At 40.8% G+C, this 16,933-nt stretch overlaps 3 protein-coding genes across 4 annotated transcripts in view; all 3 read right to left on the reverse strand.

Annotated features, from left to right (window-relative positions):
* LOC126556033 (fatty-acid amide hydrolase 2) overlaps positions 1–16,933 on the reverse strand; it is a 526,247-nt gene that overhangs the window by 491,592 nt on the left and 17,722 nt on the right. The window lies entirely within an intron of this gene.
* LOC126555972 (nucleolar GTP-binding protein 2) overlaps positions 1–16,933 on the reverse strand; it is a 207,117-nt gene that overhangs the window by 106,682 nt on the left and 83,502 nt on the right. The window contains exon 1 of one of the 2 annotated variants that reach the window (XM_050211123.1): positions 1,376–1,383. The exons of the other annotated variant lie outside the window; for it this stretch is intronic. The gene's annotated coding sequence lies outside the window, so the exon portion shown is untranslated. Of the gene's footprint in view, positions 1–1,375; positions 1,384–16,933 lie in introns of those variants that run through there. 2 annotated transcript variants of the gene reach the window in all.
* LOC126555956 (sodium-dependent neutral amino acid transporter B(0)AT3) overlaps positions 6,772–16,933 on the reverse strand; it is a 223,413-nt gene continuing 213,251 nt past the window's right edge. Inside the window, exon 11 of the mRNA XM_050211094.1 lies at positions 6,772–6,781. The gene's annotated coding sequence lies outside the window, so the exon portion shown is untranslated. The remainder of the gene's footprint in view (positions 6,782–16,933) is intronic.

Here is a 16,933-nt window from a genome sequence, read left to right on the forward strand (position 1 = left end):
TGCTTGTACCTGACTGCTCTAATCAACTATGCATATTTCACTAACGAATCCATAAATTAGGTTACCTTTTCAAATGTGTATGATATGAGGTAATTAATAGATTTTGGTGATAAACTCATCATTTCATAAAACTGTAAATAATAATTATAATAAAAACACGCACGAATTTGCTATTAGCTGAATAACACGAAGCTCTATATCTAATTGTATAACAATAAACTCTCATACGTTCTCTCAAATACTGCTATGTAACGCCTTACCTTACTAGTTTATCTATTTCCTCGCTCTGTTCCACCGGTCCACCGTACTGTTCTCTGCAAAAGACACATACAATATAAATGATGGATATTAATAATAATGGTAACGTGGTAATAACCGATAGCGCTGAATCAAGGTGTCGGAAACCTGATAACAGCAATAAAATATGATACCCAAAGTCATTTACAACCATTAGCGATGGGTACTGCATCGAACTAGCCCACTAGTCACGATGGCCAGAAACTACCCGCACCCATGTGGCGCTATTCATCTTTTCCACCACAAATCGTTGGTGGCGTTGTGCGAAAAGCAGAGAAAAATGTGCCGCAATTCAACCCAAAACCGTGTGATCCATCAAGAACACACGTTCATCCGCCGTGCTCTGCCTGTTCGACTGCATCCGAACTATTCAGACACACGGCTGATCGATACACAATTGAATAGTAATGCGCCCGGATGGTCGAAGCATGCTACGCCACCAACCGAACCACTAACCACCTCAAAAAGGACGCAATCACGCGCAACTGCAACATCATCTTTATCAAAAGCGGTAGCTATAAATCATAGCTCATGGTCTCTATGAGTACTGTAACCGATACTGCTTGTTGCGGGTCTAGAAAGCACTGTAAACCACCGAAGATACAGAAAAACGTGCTTGTGCAATGCAGTTTGTTCGTCACGTGATAGCTGATTATGTGGGAAGCGTGAGATGTATGCTCGGTTAGGTTCGATTGCACCACGTAATACGAGCATTTCGTTAGCTGTTAGCTGTACCATGTTAAAATCATTTATGTAAAGTTTTTTAGCATTTCGTTTCATATAATACAGGTAAGAAAAACTATGTACAACTTGTTCAATTTATTCGAATACACTTTAAAACGAGCTCAAACAATGTAAACATAAGATATGATTTATTGTGTATTTTTTTTCTTGAAGCCGTGTTTATTTACTATCTTTTTGGCATATTAGGAGGGAGCATCCTCCCTTTGTTCTTTATCACGAGCTAGAGTCGTTCAGCATGTTTGACCATACGTAGTAATCAAAGGGATTGAGATACGGCAAATTGGATGGCAATGACGTATTATCTAGAAACCCCGTCAAATTCTCCCGACACCACGCTTGGACGATGGTCGCCGTGTGGACCGGAGCGCAGTCTTGTTGGAAAATGTAAGGATCCTTCCCGTAGAGATCCTGAAATGCCGGAGCCAAAACCTTCTCCAGAACTTCGGTTTTGTAGTACGCGGCTGTAATTTTGACATTTTTCTCTATAAAAACCAATAGGAGCTTTCCACACCTGGATACGGCCCAGACGCGGCATTCTGGAACTGTAGGATGTTTATTTGGGCCTTGGGGATACTGGCCACCTTCGGCGCCAACAGTCGATCATTTTGAAAACTGTGCGGCTGTTCCAAAACGATTAGTTTCGCACAGGAAAACACGAGCTCCTGACTTGCATGCCGCGAAAGTATTAATTTGCATCTGTTCAGCCTCTTCTTCTTTCCAGCTTCCGTTACTCCATGTACTTTACATTTCTTGTACGGCTTGTACCCTAGGTCCTTCGTCATAATAGTGTGAGTCGTCCCGATTGACACATTCAGGTCAGCAGCAGTCTTCCGGATCGAGCGGGTCATTTTTCGACGGATCCGCTCCCTCACCACGAGGGAGTCGAGCCCAGTATAAATAAAATTTAACCGCTGGAATATGTTGCCGGGCTGCTCACCTCCAACAAACAATTTTACTAAAAGATCGCGGTATTCTTTCATCGTGCGCAGTGTTTACACACTAAGTAACAGTCGATACTTACTATACATGATACTAAAGCTGACAATAATATTAATACACAGAATATACAGAGCACACAACTACAAAACGATGAAAAGTTGTATTCGAACTTATTGAACATCCTGTAAAATACTCTATAGAAACACCTTCTACTCCACCCCACAGTTCAATAATGCCAAACAGAGAGGAAATAGAAAACAACTATGTTCTCACCGTGACGTTTCGGTGGAAGAAGTGTTCTTCTCAAGCCAAAAATGACGATCGAATCCCATCGTGACCATTTCTCCGAAGCGACTACTAACTATCGAACTATAAAGTATCAATTAGTCACGAAAAGCATTCGATAGCCGACATGATAGCATGGCATGACATGTAGAAGGTCCTGCAGCCAAGTAAAAGAAGTGCAGTGCCAAATCTTCAAGAATTACTAGCAGTTATTCCTCTTCTGGGCTTAACGACCGTCTAGATCATGCCAGCCATTGAACAGCTATCTTTTTTCACTGAAACAATACAGAATTATATTAATACTATGTACCTTAAATACATGTTTATCTGATGAGTGTTGTGCCATTGATTTGTTGCAGTAAATGAATTTTATGTATCGTGTAAATATTTGCAATATTTTTAATTTCTTCTCCTTTTTTAAGCGATACTTTTCTGGTTTTACTACTTCCTCAAATGCAGGTAATACTAAGCTTAGTTAATTTACAATTACTTTTAGTTCATTCGACAGTTTTTAACCCCATCTGAAGGCGATTGCAGCTCTGGTCTGTGAAGAGGATCGAGGGATCAAATCTCTTTCAGATTGACTCCCGGAAAGCAGGATTGACACTTCAACTACGGGTTAAACGGAGTCACAGAAAGCCAGTAATGATAAACCAGCAAAAACATAAAGTAAAACTTATCAAACACCGTTTGCAATTGTTTACATTAAGTTTTAATGGAAAAATATTCTTTATTTCAATGTATTTTCGCTTGGACAATTACCCATTCAAATTTAACATCTGTTCAGTGTTTTCTTTAAAATTTCCGATGGTAAATCCGCAGTTCTTAGTCGAAAAATTACTTGTTGCCATGTGATTTAGATCGTCTCCTAAGACTCATCAATCGTGGCATAATTATTTCCTGCTCTGAATAGACAATTCGTTAATGATAACTAAATGTGTTTGAAAGTCGTAACTAGCGTGCCTTTGGTGGAATGTCTGTATTCGATTCTGCAGTAACGTTGCAAGATTGTTGTGGCTATCGGCTCCATGCGTTTTGCAGGCGTCAGGGTCGAAAGCGACAACATTAGATCACTGAACCAATGAAATAGGTTTGGGAGACGTGAAGTTATGACTGACGGCTTTACTGTTGGCACAAAGTAGTTGTGGCTTTCGGACTCGTGCGTTCTGCCGATGGAGGGACCGCCAGCCGCAACATCCAAATGCTGATAACGAAATGAAGCTACATAAACCACAGAGTGTCCGCAACAATGGAGGTTATCTTTGCAAGCAATTCCCCGTCTCCAGGATAGATGCTCCAAAGAGGCGCTAATCCCCTGGAAACAGAGAGGACAACAACATCAGAACCATACCTGGCGGCAACAACATCCACAACCGAGCTCACCCGGGATAAAGTGCGGGATTTGAACTGAGGGAAAAGGAAATGCCTACAAATAGGATATAAGTTGATTGAGTTATAAAGCTAGATATTACAAAGCAGATTAGATTTTATCGAATTTTAAAGAAGGCTTGGCCATCATTAAGATGAAATAAAAAACTGATGTGTTTGATCGTACCTATCCAATAATCCATGCGGTTTAATTTTTGGTACAAATTTTCTCACATGTTCCATGGCCCTCCCATCTTATTCTTTTAACCTCTTGAGCATGTAAATAATCATAAATTTGATTTCATCATCACATGCCATTCAAAACTTTTCTTTCTATTTTGAAACAGATTTTCCAACGAAATGGCTCATAAATCTGAATCCTTATGCGTTGAGGGCCATTTGCTTTCGACGCAAGTAAAATGTATCTCCAAAATCTTAACCACAACCGAATCACAGTGGCCCAACGCTCATAAATTATAAACCCAGAAACATAATCCTTATCGTTTTAACATCCATATCCTTCGTGTCCGAACATCGCCCCGATGAACATTCAGTTTCATACTTCGGTCGCTCCATTGCAAGTGAGTGGTGTTTTATTGATTCGCCAAAAACGACATTGACGTTCAAGCTGAGCCATTTTAAATGTGCTTTCGCTCCGTAACACCCATCTGTCCTGCCTCACTTTGTCGACATGGTTATGGCCACCGGAAAGTCATTGCCGTACGCTTTCACAATGGACGAGTGTGGAATGGCGGCCCTTGACTTGTGTGCGTGGCGAATCGTTTTTCTTTCGCCTAATGTCCAAATCGCCATTTCGATGGTACTACACCTTCCACATTGTTCTGCTTGTGAATGGATCTGTATGTATGTAAGCGTGTTGTGTGTGTGCATTTTTGTCATTTCAATTTCTGCGCCAGATGTGTACCCGGAACGAACGAACATCGGATGAGGGAACGAGTTTAACTTTTCAGGAATGCTGCTTTTCATCTCCATTTCCCCGAGTGCCACGTGTAAAAAGTAACCCTTTTACAGCACAGCTCCAAGAACCTTCTTTCACTTGCGATCAATCTTTCCTTCTGGTTCTCGCGTTTTTTTGCTGCTAATGTTATTTGCTTAACCCATGCTTCGTCCACCGTTCGGTAGGAAAATGTCCCATCGCTGTAGTTGGAATGAAAAATACGTTACAATCAGTCTTCGGCGTTAAGCAAAACTGGAACTTGCGCGAAATGGTTCGCCATTTATCAGTGAACTTTCGCTGTGCTTACCCATCTGCAAACATCTCCGCATGACCTTGCTCTGGTTTATATTTCACTCTCGAATCGTCGTCGAGGAGTGTTACATTTTCCTTCGTTAGGGAAACTGTGTAGATTATGAACCAAAAAATTCGCACACGTATTTTCATGGCCAAGAAGACGGTTGTTTTGCACCTTGCAAGAAAAAAAAGGACAACGCACAACACGAACGTACACTGCATTATAATTCCCATTTGCATCCAAGAGCATACTGTGTTTTGCATGACATCCCGGTTTTTGAAGGATCTGCAATGGGATTCAAGTTTCCCCAACCGGATTCCCAGTTCGCATCGCACCGTAACGTGAGCTTACCTATTTCAACTATTTCCACACGTCCGCATACCTACACTAGGTACATATTTTGAGCGAAAAAGCATCACATTAACCCAGAACGTTGGTGTCACAAAGTTAGTAGCTTTCGCGCTAAACAACACTCCATTTTCGTATTGAAAACTTCCATTTTCTCAAGGGTTTGTTCTCATGCTGCCGAGCTGCGCGAATTATCCAACACCTACACACACCCGCACAAAAGTTTTATTTGCAACAGTGACCGTTCAACTAGAACGATGCACATGTACATGTATCTGTTTTTTTTTTTTGGCCCAAAACCTCAAAACCTCTTCCCTATCACCATGTTCCTCCACACCCGCATAGCAATAGTGCAACGTTAAAAAGCTGGTAATTTGTGAGGTTTTACTCCGAAAAACAAAGGCCCTCACTGACCGACTTCATTTAATGTTCAGCACACGCACGGTGTACCTTTTCGATGCTCAGCGGGATGCGGTAAAAAACGATTCATACTGAATATACCCTTTGGAAAATGGAGTCTGTTTTGTTCGTTTTTTTCCTTTTGCACAGCATACGAATGGCAGCTTAATGGTCAGAATATAGTTAGAACCCTCGCGACTGGAGATGATATCATGGTTTAAACCAGCCACACACACACACACAATCATGCATGCTGGCTGAAGCTGAGTGGTTGAACCTCTGTTAGTCTAGGGAAAACCGTGCTCATGCATATTAATACGCTTCTCGTGATCGCTGCGGTACGCTGGGAGGGTCCCGGAGTCCTTTATTTTTAGGGGAAAGTTTCAACAGGTTTCACAAAACCTGCCGTTCCACCGACAGACATTATGACAGTGAAAAGGTGAACGAATTTCATTAATCCCCAGTTCGATCCTCTCGGTTGCGTTGCCTGGAGCACAATCAGCATTTAGGGTGAAGCAGTTTTATAAATGAAGCAAAAACTATGTTGTAGAATTTAATAAACACGTTAGCTTATTGCTTTGTTTTAAATAATTTTTGTATCAGAATGTTGCAATGAAATAGGTAGATTGAGAAGGTATTCGTTTCAATAGGAAGCATCCAACAACTTTTGAATTTTAATTGACTGATCGTAAAATTTAGACTTGATCATGTTGATATTGTTATAAGCATTCTTAAATGTATTAACATGTTTAAATATTCTGCAAATAACTATGCTTCTTCTCCTTGACTTAACTACCTACTTAGTCGGTTAAGTTAAGGGGGGGGGGGGGGTGTTTCCGGTTCAGAAAAACTAATGATGGTCACCAAATTTTTCATTATTCACTGACATTTCATTTTTGATTTTCATGTTTATTTTATCATCTCACCTCCAATCTCACCTCAAAAAATCTAATCGCGTAGATTCTCAATCGAATCCTTCGAATCCACATCGCATTGGAGAGAATCTGGATCCCATTCCCAATCGAATCCAAATCTTAGTCAAATACGAATCCCAATCGAATCCACATGCTAATCGAATGGAACAAATCCGATTCGAATCTATCTAGGGGTTGAATCTTCGTATCATCCGAATCCCGAAGCTGCCAACACTAGGTCGTATTGCTCTGAGCTAAGATCCTAATAAAATACAACCCATTTTGGAAACATTGCCTTCTCACAAACATTCCATTGGGCTCAGCTCGGACGCTCGGTGATAAAAGGAACATTCAGCAGAAGTGGTGCGTGATCGTACTCAGATTGAATCATCATAGATGTCACGACTAAAATGTCGCTGGATGTCTCGTAGATGTCGCTTACAGCAAAAAGAAAGAAATATCAGCTAAATCTCTAAACGGTGCTCGTTAGCAATAACTACAAGACAAATTTAGAAAAGAAGCAATGCAATTTTCAACAATGCGAAATGAGATCGCTTAAACATTTGCTAACATTTGGAGCGTTGGAAACTGGGCGTCATTCACCCAGTCTACAAAAAGGGCGAAAAACTGGAATGCTCGAACTATCGTGCCGTTTCAGTCCTTAATGCCGCCTAGAAGACCCTGTCCCAGATCTTGTTCCGCAGACTAGCCCTCCATGCTACAGATTTCGTCGTAAGCTACCAAGCGGAGTTTGTTGGAGGCAAATTCACCACCGACCAAATCTTCACTTTTCGGCAGATCCTCCAGAAGTGCCAGATCCCTACGCACCACCTGTTTATCGACTTGAAGGCGGCCTACGATACCATACCGATACCGTCGGGAAATTAGAAGACATCGTCGTCGGCTAAACTATGGTCCGCTGTTAAATACTTCCTCTAACTAATCCAGAAAAAAAGATAACCCGTGCGAACTGAGCGAAGCTGGTGACAATCGTAGTAAAAACTAGCAGACAATTAAAACTGGAGAAAGGATTTGACTTAATTGTTTCTCTAAATATTTTATTTGCCCGCTTTGTACACAGCCCATACAGGATTTTAAAGATCGTTCTTAAACGTCAACCGCATGATTTATACGTGCGTTGCCTAACTTAAGGCGCTCATTGGTTTCATCCATTTGCTATGCTAATAACGGAATGACGGTAGACTCACGCGAGAGTCTCATTTTGCATCCTTTGCATTGCATATTGTAGAAGAAAACTTATTTTCTACATTCTATTTTCATGATAATTTTTATTTTAGTGGTAGCTTTTTTCGTTTCATACAACATAAAACAGATACCGTCAGAAGCTTCTGCCGTGTGAGAACTGGTCCATTTTTAAGTTCCATGCGAATTTTGAAAGATGTTTGTTGTTCAATTTCTTCAACTACATATGTAAAAGGACATCAAACCAACAACTTTTCATAGTTCAAATGAGTTCTTCAGATACTTCACCTCCAAACAAACTTTTTTCTTCCTGTGTGTCATAGCAGATAATCGTAACGGAACTAATTCGCAAAGCAATTGGCTTTACACCGCTCCCAACTTAGCTTTACGATATGGCACTAAAACTTTCCCCGAGCGAAGTTTTATGTACACCTTTCTTTTGATTGCACTGCGACAATTACCCAATCGCATATGTGCATTTGCCGGAATTTCGGGATGGCATCATTAGCGCTAATGGGTTTCAGGCGAAAGCAAAGCTCATCAAACTTGTAAACGCGAACAATTGCAATGGCACTGCGACTAGAATGGTTCAGAACTTTCCGACACGCAAAGCTAGTTAAACATGCAAGAACGCTTTACGCTTTACGAACGCCCCTTTATAAATCAAATGCATATAAAAAGAGCATAAAAGTAGTTTAGCTTGGGAAAAAGCTTTTCGTTTTTCGAATGGAAGATACGACAACAGTACGGCAGCTACTGCGTAAATATTAGGTTGATGTTTTTCAATAAATGTGAATGTCTTGGAAATGGAAATGTATTTAACGGCTGCTTTTCTACGTACACAACAGGGATTCAGTTTTTTGTCTCATAAAATAATGCGCTATAGACGCATTAGATTAAGCTTATTTCTTGGAAGAAAATAAAACCATATTTGTACCGTCTGGTAGGCAGTAAACTCTTGGAATGCTGCGCCGTTAAGGAATTTTACCGAATTGCTAGACAAATGGTACTTTGTGGGATGTTTACAGTTTTTGCTTATTTTTCGTGCATGCACATCATGCTAAATTCCGCTGGCTTTTGTGATCCATTCTTTAATTTACTTTTAAATTTCCTCTTGCTTTTATTCGTTAAAAGTATTAATTTCGCCGATACAACACACCATTTAATTAAAAACTTTAAAGCAGTTTATGTGCTTGAAGATGATTTGAAATGTTTGAACTTGGGCAAAAGCATTGCAAGCGAAGCATTCACGGTGCTTCACCTTACTTGCTTATTGAACAGGCTCACCGTCTTGACTTGCGCTTAATCCATGCTAAAAATAACTTTTCAAATAAGTTTACACTTCGTCAAACCATTTCCCAGAAAGCCGTCCGCACGCTCCATTACCCAGTACATGCCGAATAATTTAATAAACCTCAATCCTCCCCGTACGCTTACCCACGACGCCGGTGCAGACGTTCCTTGGGGTAAAGATTAGTTTTTAGCAGCTCGTAAAAGTATTCCTTGCACTAGCGTCAGCTCACCTGATACCATAAAATTCATCATACACATATAAGCATCCACCAACACACACGTTCACGGGCACCATATATGACGAGCCACGGTGAACTTCGGCTCTTTGCGAGATCATAATAAATGTCGACAACTTGAACATTACCCAGCTGGTAGGGGCGGTTTCACTCAAAAGGAGTTTCACGTTTCCTTCCGCAGCCCCAAACGTGCGGTGCTCCACGGCGAGGGAAGCAAATAAGGCGAACGGCTAGTTCATGCTGTCATAGTTCCGGGCCCGGCGGCGATCGCATACGCTTGTGCACGGGAAACCACACGTCATTTCATTGCCTGGCAGCACTTTTGGCTGCAGTTTCGTACGACAACGGCATGCGCACGTATCGCGTATGCTGTCCCAATTGTGTACGAAGAAAACAAATGCTTGCGAGCGATGAAGCAAGTAAGGTTACGCTATCTCTACTTGAAAAAGCTAATACAGCAGTGCGGAAACTAAAGAAGAACTATTTTATAGTGGGGTTTTATTACTTTTCAGTCCTTTAACTTTTTTATTTCCTAGTTAAACGAAAAATAAACTTTAATACGAAGGCATGAAACACTTCTTATAAATTTGCTTCTAAAACTCTTATTTCAAGCAATATAAAAGCTCTTTTTGTTTTTATTATGTTCCGTGATCAAGTGCATCGAAATTTTTAAAAAATATCTTGTCGGACGGCTGGGCCGTATTGCTTGAATTTTAAAATAAATGTAACTGAAATATAGACATTGTCCAATGGACTATAAAATGCAACATAGTAGTTAATAATTTCCAAAGCAGTAAATCTAAACGAATTATGATGTTTTCATTTAGATTGGTTGGCAGTATTGGCAGTATGAACACCGACTTCAAAGAATTGGTGTGATTTTTATGTATTTATAAATAATTATGACGAAAGAGTTGGTATAATATTTGATAGTCAAAAAGCTAATTGTTTCCCGGTTTTGGGATATTTTTTCTATAAATCGCCAAACAACAACCATAGATAATTAATTCACAAACACAACAGACGTCATCGAAATCATATCACATACTACGTTTGCATTCAACAGAATGATCTTCATCAGGCATGGCTTAAAAAAGTTTATATCTGCTAGTTACGCCATCTTCTCTAATATTAAGTTCGCAGTATCAAGTTCCGCAATTGATTTTGTCACGAGGAAGCAGAGGCGAAATTTGCTCTTCTACGATTCTAGTCTCTAGGCGAAATGGGTGTTGGTGCTGCATAGAGGGGCCTTTAAATCTGCATCAAACGGCCCATGCATGGGAAATGTGGCTGGTTGGTCTTCTTTTAAAAAAAAACTGAATTTATTTCATCCCAAAGGTTTACAAAATATTCCTCTCCTAGCTACTGCCAGCTCTATCCCGGTTGGGGTTTTTCTTCCTGGCAGTAGCATTTGACTCATGGGTCGACTCACCACCAGCGTTTGACTGATGTTGTCTCATCAGTCCTCTTCTATTTGCAGAAAAGATTATTCTTAACGCCCCGACATTTAGGCCTCGCTGACCTGCTGCCAGCTCGGCTGCATTTAAACCAACGAAGCGCTCCTCTTCGTCGATAGTGCTGGCAACATCCGCGAAACTCTTGCTGACGAGCAACCCGTTGCCGAATCACCTCCAGTACGGCAATGTCCATCTTGATTGACTGAGCTCAATTAGGAACCCCAGTACAAGGTATTTGCTGCGAAACTCTTTATACGAAGCCATTTAAACGAAATAACTTTTGAGGCATCCACCTACCCACACGACGATTGATCCACCAGTATTAACAATAATCAATTCGTTTTTTGCTTCAGCTCGTTGCTCTTTTCGAGTTCGCTGATTGTAATAATATTTGTTGGAAACAAGGAAGAAAATGCAGAAAAGGACAGGACGAGCCTGCCCTGGGATCAGTTAGGGAGCGAGCGAACAGTCGCGAATCAAATAAGTAACAACGTATAAGGAGTTAGAAACGAACACAAGCATGCGCTAACACAAAGAGCGGACTATTATTTTTGCGCATGATTTCTTCTAACCCGTGCCAATTTAATCCTTCTCCTTTAACCCCTTCTTCTAACTTCAAACCTAGAGTGTTTTTAAGTTGTATTATTGCAAATTTGATTAATCTTTTTCTTATTCCACAGGTCCCTGGTTCCACTGTACACCTGCCATAGACTGGGAACTCAAACGCTCTCTCCGGCGAACCGAAGAAAGCAGCCACATTGCCAATAGTACCTTTACTCATTTAATTCTGAAAAAATCAAACTCACTTAATTCAGACCTTCATGGACAACTGCGCCATCAAACTTCCTAACCACACTTCCATCTTTTCCGCCGAAGCAAGATCGATCCAATTAGCCGCCGACGAAGGACTACATATCAGCCGACCGAACGTCCCTTCCTCACCTGAAATCGTTTTATGATGGATTCACTCCGGAATTCACGGTAACGAAAAAGCCGATTGACTTGCCAACAATGGCCTACTCCGCCCTGATGAACCACACAGCACCCTTTCACACCGAGATGCCATCCGCTTCACCAACACCCCTTATCCCCCAAAGCTGGAACTCCACATGGCACAACATAGACCTAAGCAAAGCATTCCGTCCCATTAAGCACAACACCGCTTCATTGGAAGAAACCGAATCCAGTCACATCCAACGAGTCCTTTCCCGCTTTATTTTAATCATACCCGCCTTACACACTCCTACCTCCTAGAAAAATCTAGTCCTCCACTCTGCAGCTTCTGTTGAAATCCACGGGCCTTTTTAACTATCAACCTGGAATGGAAAAATATGCGATGTTTAAAAAATATAGTTCTTTAAAGTATTAACATCACTGTGTGTAATAGTATAATAGTAGTATTACTGATAACCAACATCTCTTACAATTTAATAAATAAATTTGACCAACATTTATTCTCTTTTAATATATCTTAACACCCAAGCAATCCATTTACTAGAAGAAAACACATTTTTTCAATTATTCTTATTACATTCTCTACCTTCTCTGTCATGCCATAGTTTATCTGGTTATTAATTTTTAATGTTGAAACCAAATTAGTTCGATTGGAACTTACTAAAAATTATTTTAACCTTCAACGGACACCACATGTGTGTTGTCACAGAGCTCGATACTATGATGTACTATCATTCAATTAGCTTGTTACGAGCCTCGTCAAAAAGGACACACAACTTCATTATACCATGGCTCGTTGGAATTGCTGATGATTTTACCTTAACAACAGTTAATAAATTGTCTTTTACCGGCCACTGTGTCCATCGTCCACTTTCGTTTGTCCACTACACGCCGTGCAAACGGTCGTCCAATATGGCAGTATGGCGGGAGGAAACAAAGTTTATGTTTGCCCGTCTACCTGTCATACGTTTGGCCGTGTGGTACTGTGAGATGTTTGTTGTAACTCAATTTTCAATGCTTTATTTTTGTCCCCCGAACCAGTTTTTGTATCAAATTCTTTTTTTTTTTTTCGTTGCTCCATGCTGGCACACGTGAGCACCCACGCTGGTCATTGATAATGGAATACCCACACTTGTTGTGCCGTGCATTGCTGAGCCCAAGCTCACTGTAATTTGATACAGTTTGTTTCGTTCATTGTTTTACATGCATCGACCACTTTTTGCTTCAGTGACCCTCCCACAGATACGCTCGCATAAGCGCATATCTATCTTTTAGAAACATTTCGTATAGAAAATTAAATTATCACGACATCTGAATTAATCAGTCATTCACAGCGGTGCTTCCACTGCCACGATGGCCCACGCACATTTTCCCTGCGGTGAATGGTACCAGCACAGCATAAACTGTTTATGCTTCCGCTTTAATGCCACTACTGCCCACTTATCAATGAATGCGTGCGAAACATCCGGCATGTGGGAGTGTAAAACATTTCATCTGCTCGCTGCCTCGCGGCTGGTTCCCTGTTCGATACCCCTTTTACAAATATCGGTTTGTTTATTCCCGTTTCATTGGAACTCAATCGTGTCGTACGGTCCAGATGGGAGAGCTAAATTTAATTGTAACCAACCGGAACAACCGTCGCTTCTAACCCACTTTGAATGTCTATGGTTTGTCCCTTCGGTTTTTGCGGGATTGGATCCTAGCTTTATTTTTCTCCATTTTCCGGTGAACTTTTTCTGAAGAATTTTCTATTTTGAAATATTTCTCCCCCCCTCCCCCATAGAATGTTATTTAAGCGGTACCCTAGCAGAGAGGTTGCCCGTCATTGTACGAGATAATGCTTTAAACAGGCAATGCTTGGATCACTTCAAAGGAGAAGGTGGTTGAAGCATGCTACAAAAATGTCCCGAAACCTGTCACTGTCGCAAAAGTTTGCTCCGTACTTTGCTTGAAATGACTGATTTTGAAAGCCCCAGTCCCGGGATCCTATTTTTTACATGTTTTATCTACTTTCTATCTCTTCGTTTATTCGATTTTTCCGGCTTTTCCTTTCATTTTTTTGGTTTGAGGGTTGTTTGACAAACAATTCATTTTCGAAAGCATGTTTCCTTTTTGACCCGTGAAGATTTGATAACCGATTGCGTCCTTTACGATCCACTCCGGCAAGCGGTCAAAGGCAAGCGAGCGTGCCGAAGATGTAGTGGTGTTTATCTACAGATTGAAGAAGCACTTGACAACTCAATTTACATGCAGAACGCTTTCAGTTTTGTGGAGTTTATGTTTACTTTTACAAAACTGAGTGAAGTGTATTTTTTGCATGGGAAACAAGATAGATAAAATCATCCCAACCCGACACAGCTGACAAATCTCTTTGATCATAATCAAAGGCTATCCAGAAATTTTCCATCACAGGGAAGTTGAGTTATTTTGTAGGTACTATTATGTAGTAAATGCATTATTTAGCATAATATTTTGCCTTACCGTTGAGCATTTTAAATAATTCAAGTATTGTTTAAATATTATTAAAAAAATTAAACCTTATGTTACCAACCATAGTGCAAAAATGGCCATAAACCCTTCTAATGTGATTTAGAATAATTTTTCGATGTTGTTGTGTATCGCTGGAGGCGCCCAGTACTTTACTGACAGTAGTCAAAATACTTTTTCCCATGATATTATCCGTTTTATGATTCTTCTAGGTAAGATGCCTGCATTACAGTTGCGTTGTTCGTAAACTTCTAATGATTGAATGATGACTTAGCTAGAAAATCAAAAAAGGTCCATTTGGCCTCTAGAACTACAGTAGAGTGAGCCAATCTTGTATTTACTTCCAGCTAATTTATACCCTTTTCAAATTTTGAGGTTGATAAAAAGTTGCTTACCTAACGCATTGGAAGAATTGCACAATTGAGTTGATTGAGGATCTACGCTACGAAGTTGAAATATCTACTTTCTGGAGGCTTTGATAGAGCCCGACTTGGAAGCAGAGTTCTGCTACCTTGGTACGATCGCATCTTCGGACAACAACGAAATCAACGAAATTCGAAGGCCCATTGTACAAGGAAATCGTGCCTACTACGTACTTCACATACTCCTGCGATCCAGAAGACTCCAGCAACACATGAAATGCACGATTTACCGCACCTTGATACGTCCGGTAGTCCTCTGCGGGTACGAGTCCTGGACTATGCTGATCGAGGACGCGAGTTAACTTACTATTTTGAGGACTATCTTTGGTGGTATGTGCTAGCAGGGCGTGTGGCGGAGTCGAATGAACCACGAGCTAGCTGAGCTGTTTGGAGGACAGCAGCCATAGAATGAGTTTCCTGGAATCGGATTGACATCAACCCTGACATAGAAGAAGAGTAAGATTTCCAAATTTTCTAGTTGGTTCATGTTAAAACCTCGTGGCAGTTCTTGTATGATAATTCCTTTTTCATTTCTAGAAACGATTTCTATGTGTTATTCGTACGCAAAGTTATATTTTGCAATGAACACAGAAAAATAATCTCAATGAGAAAGATTTCAGGTGGACACATCCAGCAAAAATAATGTTTCATATAATGAATTTTCAAAATATTTGCAGTTCTCCGGTTTCTTTGCTCCTCTTCCTGTTCCTGAATTCTGATGTGTTCTTGATTAGTTTAAGGCATTTATAAGTGACATGACAAATTATAAAGTACCCAGTAAAGCCAGACTAGAGATTGGAGAGCCAAAAAAGAGAAAAAGAAGGAGCAAAAAACTGTTAATTAAAACACTTTAAAGAGATTTCAGCTGGAAGTTTTGAGAATTCTGACACGATTGGTAAACGCAAGTAATATAATACAACAAAACAAAATGGTTTATGAAAGTTTTTATATGCTACAATTGTTAAATTCTACAATACATAGTCCATTATTGCCAGATTGATCGATAAACAACAATTAAGCAAAGAATTGAAATCGCTCAATACAGTTTTCGCTAATACAGATAGCAGTCTCGGTCAAAAATCTCCGCAAAAAACATAACATCAGTTCTGTCCATTGATTGCCTTTAACTCGAATCTCTAATCTATTCCCACAAGCAGCCCTGTATTGATAAAGTGAAAATCAATTCATTCAATTGCGGAAACCTCGCACCCGGTTGGGGATTGCGAGTTGTAAATGTGTTGTACATCACAATAAAAACAACCAAAACCCGGCTCCAAAGCGCTTCACCCAACGGAACTACACATCTACTCATCGCAAGAGAATGAAAGCATTGGCACGCTTCCATCTACTTTCCATTCGGCCGGGTGTACATTGTAATCTGACGGGTTAGGAGTGAGTGCAAAAAAAAAGCTTACATCGTACCAAAGCTGCACAGTTAATACAAACCCCGTTCACGATGGGCTAGACTGGGCTGCCAAGCCTTACATTGTCTTGCTGACGAAGGTGAAAGCAGAAAGAAAGCACAGTTCCTGCCCGTCGTTCCGACCACCTTGGGCGTAAAACTCGTAAGCAGATGATAAAAATCGTGCAAAATCGAAAGGGTGTGGTGGGAAAGTCGATTCCGGTTCAAATAGGATAAACATTGGTCTCGATTGTGCCCCCTCCTTGCGACCACAAAACCTTTCTTGTTCACCTCTGTCGCCCACGGCTTTGTTGGGTGTGGTGCACCTATTCGTCCTTGGTGCTGTGTTTATGCTACCTTTCCTTTTCTGTTTACCTTTTATACAATCCCGCCCTATAACGCCTACATCTACCGATTCCGTTTCCCACCCCAGGCCGATGAAAAACACCTAAACGCTTGCACTTTTCACAATCTCCACCTCCATCACGCCGGGAAGGCAGGGCGTTCATGAAGTTCACCTGATGTAAACGATATCCTTTACAGAGCGGTACCGAGAACGAAAACCACCAACAGAAGGATTGGTTCACTTTCGATCGAGGCGTGGGCTCGACAAACAGATTCCCACCGCTACCATCAAACCCATCTTACGCAAAATGTGCGTGGACGAGCAAAAGCTTACTGAAAAGCTCATGAACATTGTGAAATTAAGGAGAAGCAGAAAAAAGGGCAAAGTCTCACCCTAAAACCGCTCTATTTTGCTGAACTACCGCACCAGCACGGCACGGCACAGGTCGATAGGTTGAGAGCATGTGAACGCCTCTTATGAAGATTTATTCAACGCGAATAATTGTGAATTTATTGCCACTTGACCAAAGAGGTCGGAAACATTAGAACACGATCCCGGACAAAGCGCTTCGATAGTGCATGAGTCC

Source organism: Anopheles maculipalpis, chromosome 2RL, assembly GCF_943734695.1.
Source record: "Anopheles maculipalpis chromosome 2RL, idAnoMacuDA_375_x, whole genome shotgun sequence".
Classification (NCBI taxonomy): Eukaryota; Metazoa; Arthropoda; class Insecta; order Diptera; family Culicidae; genus Anopheles; species Anopheles maculipalpis.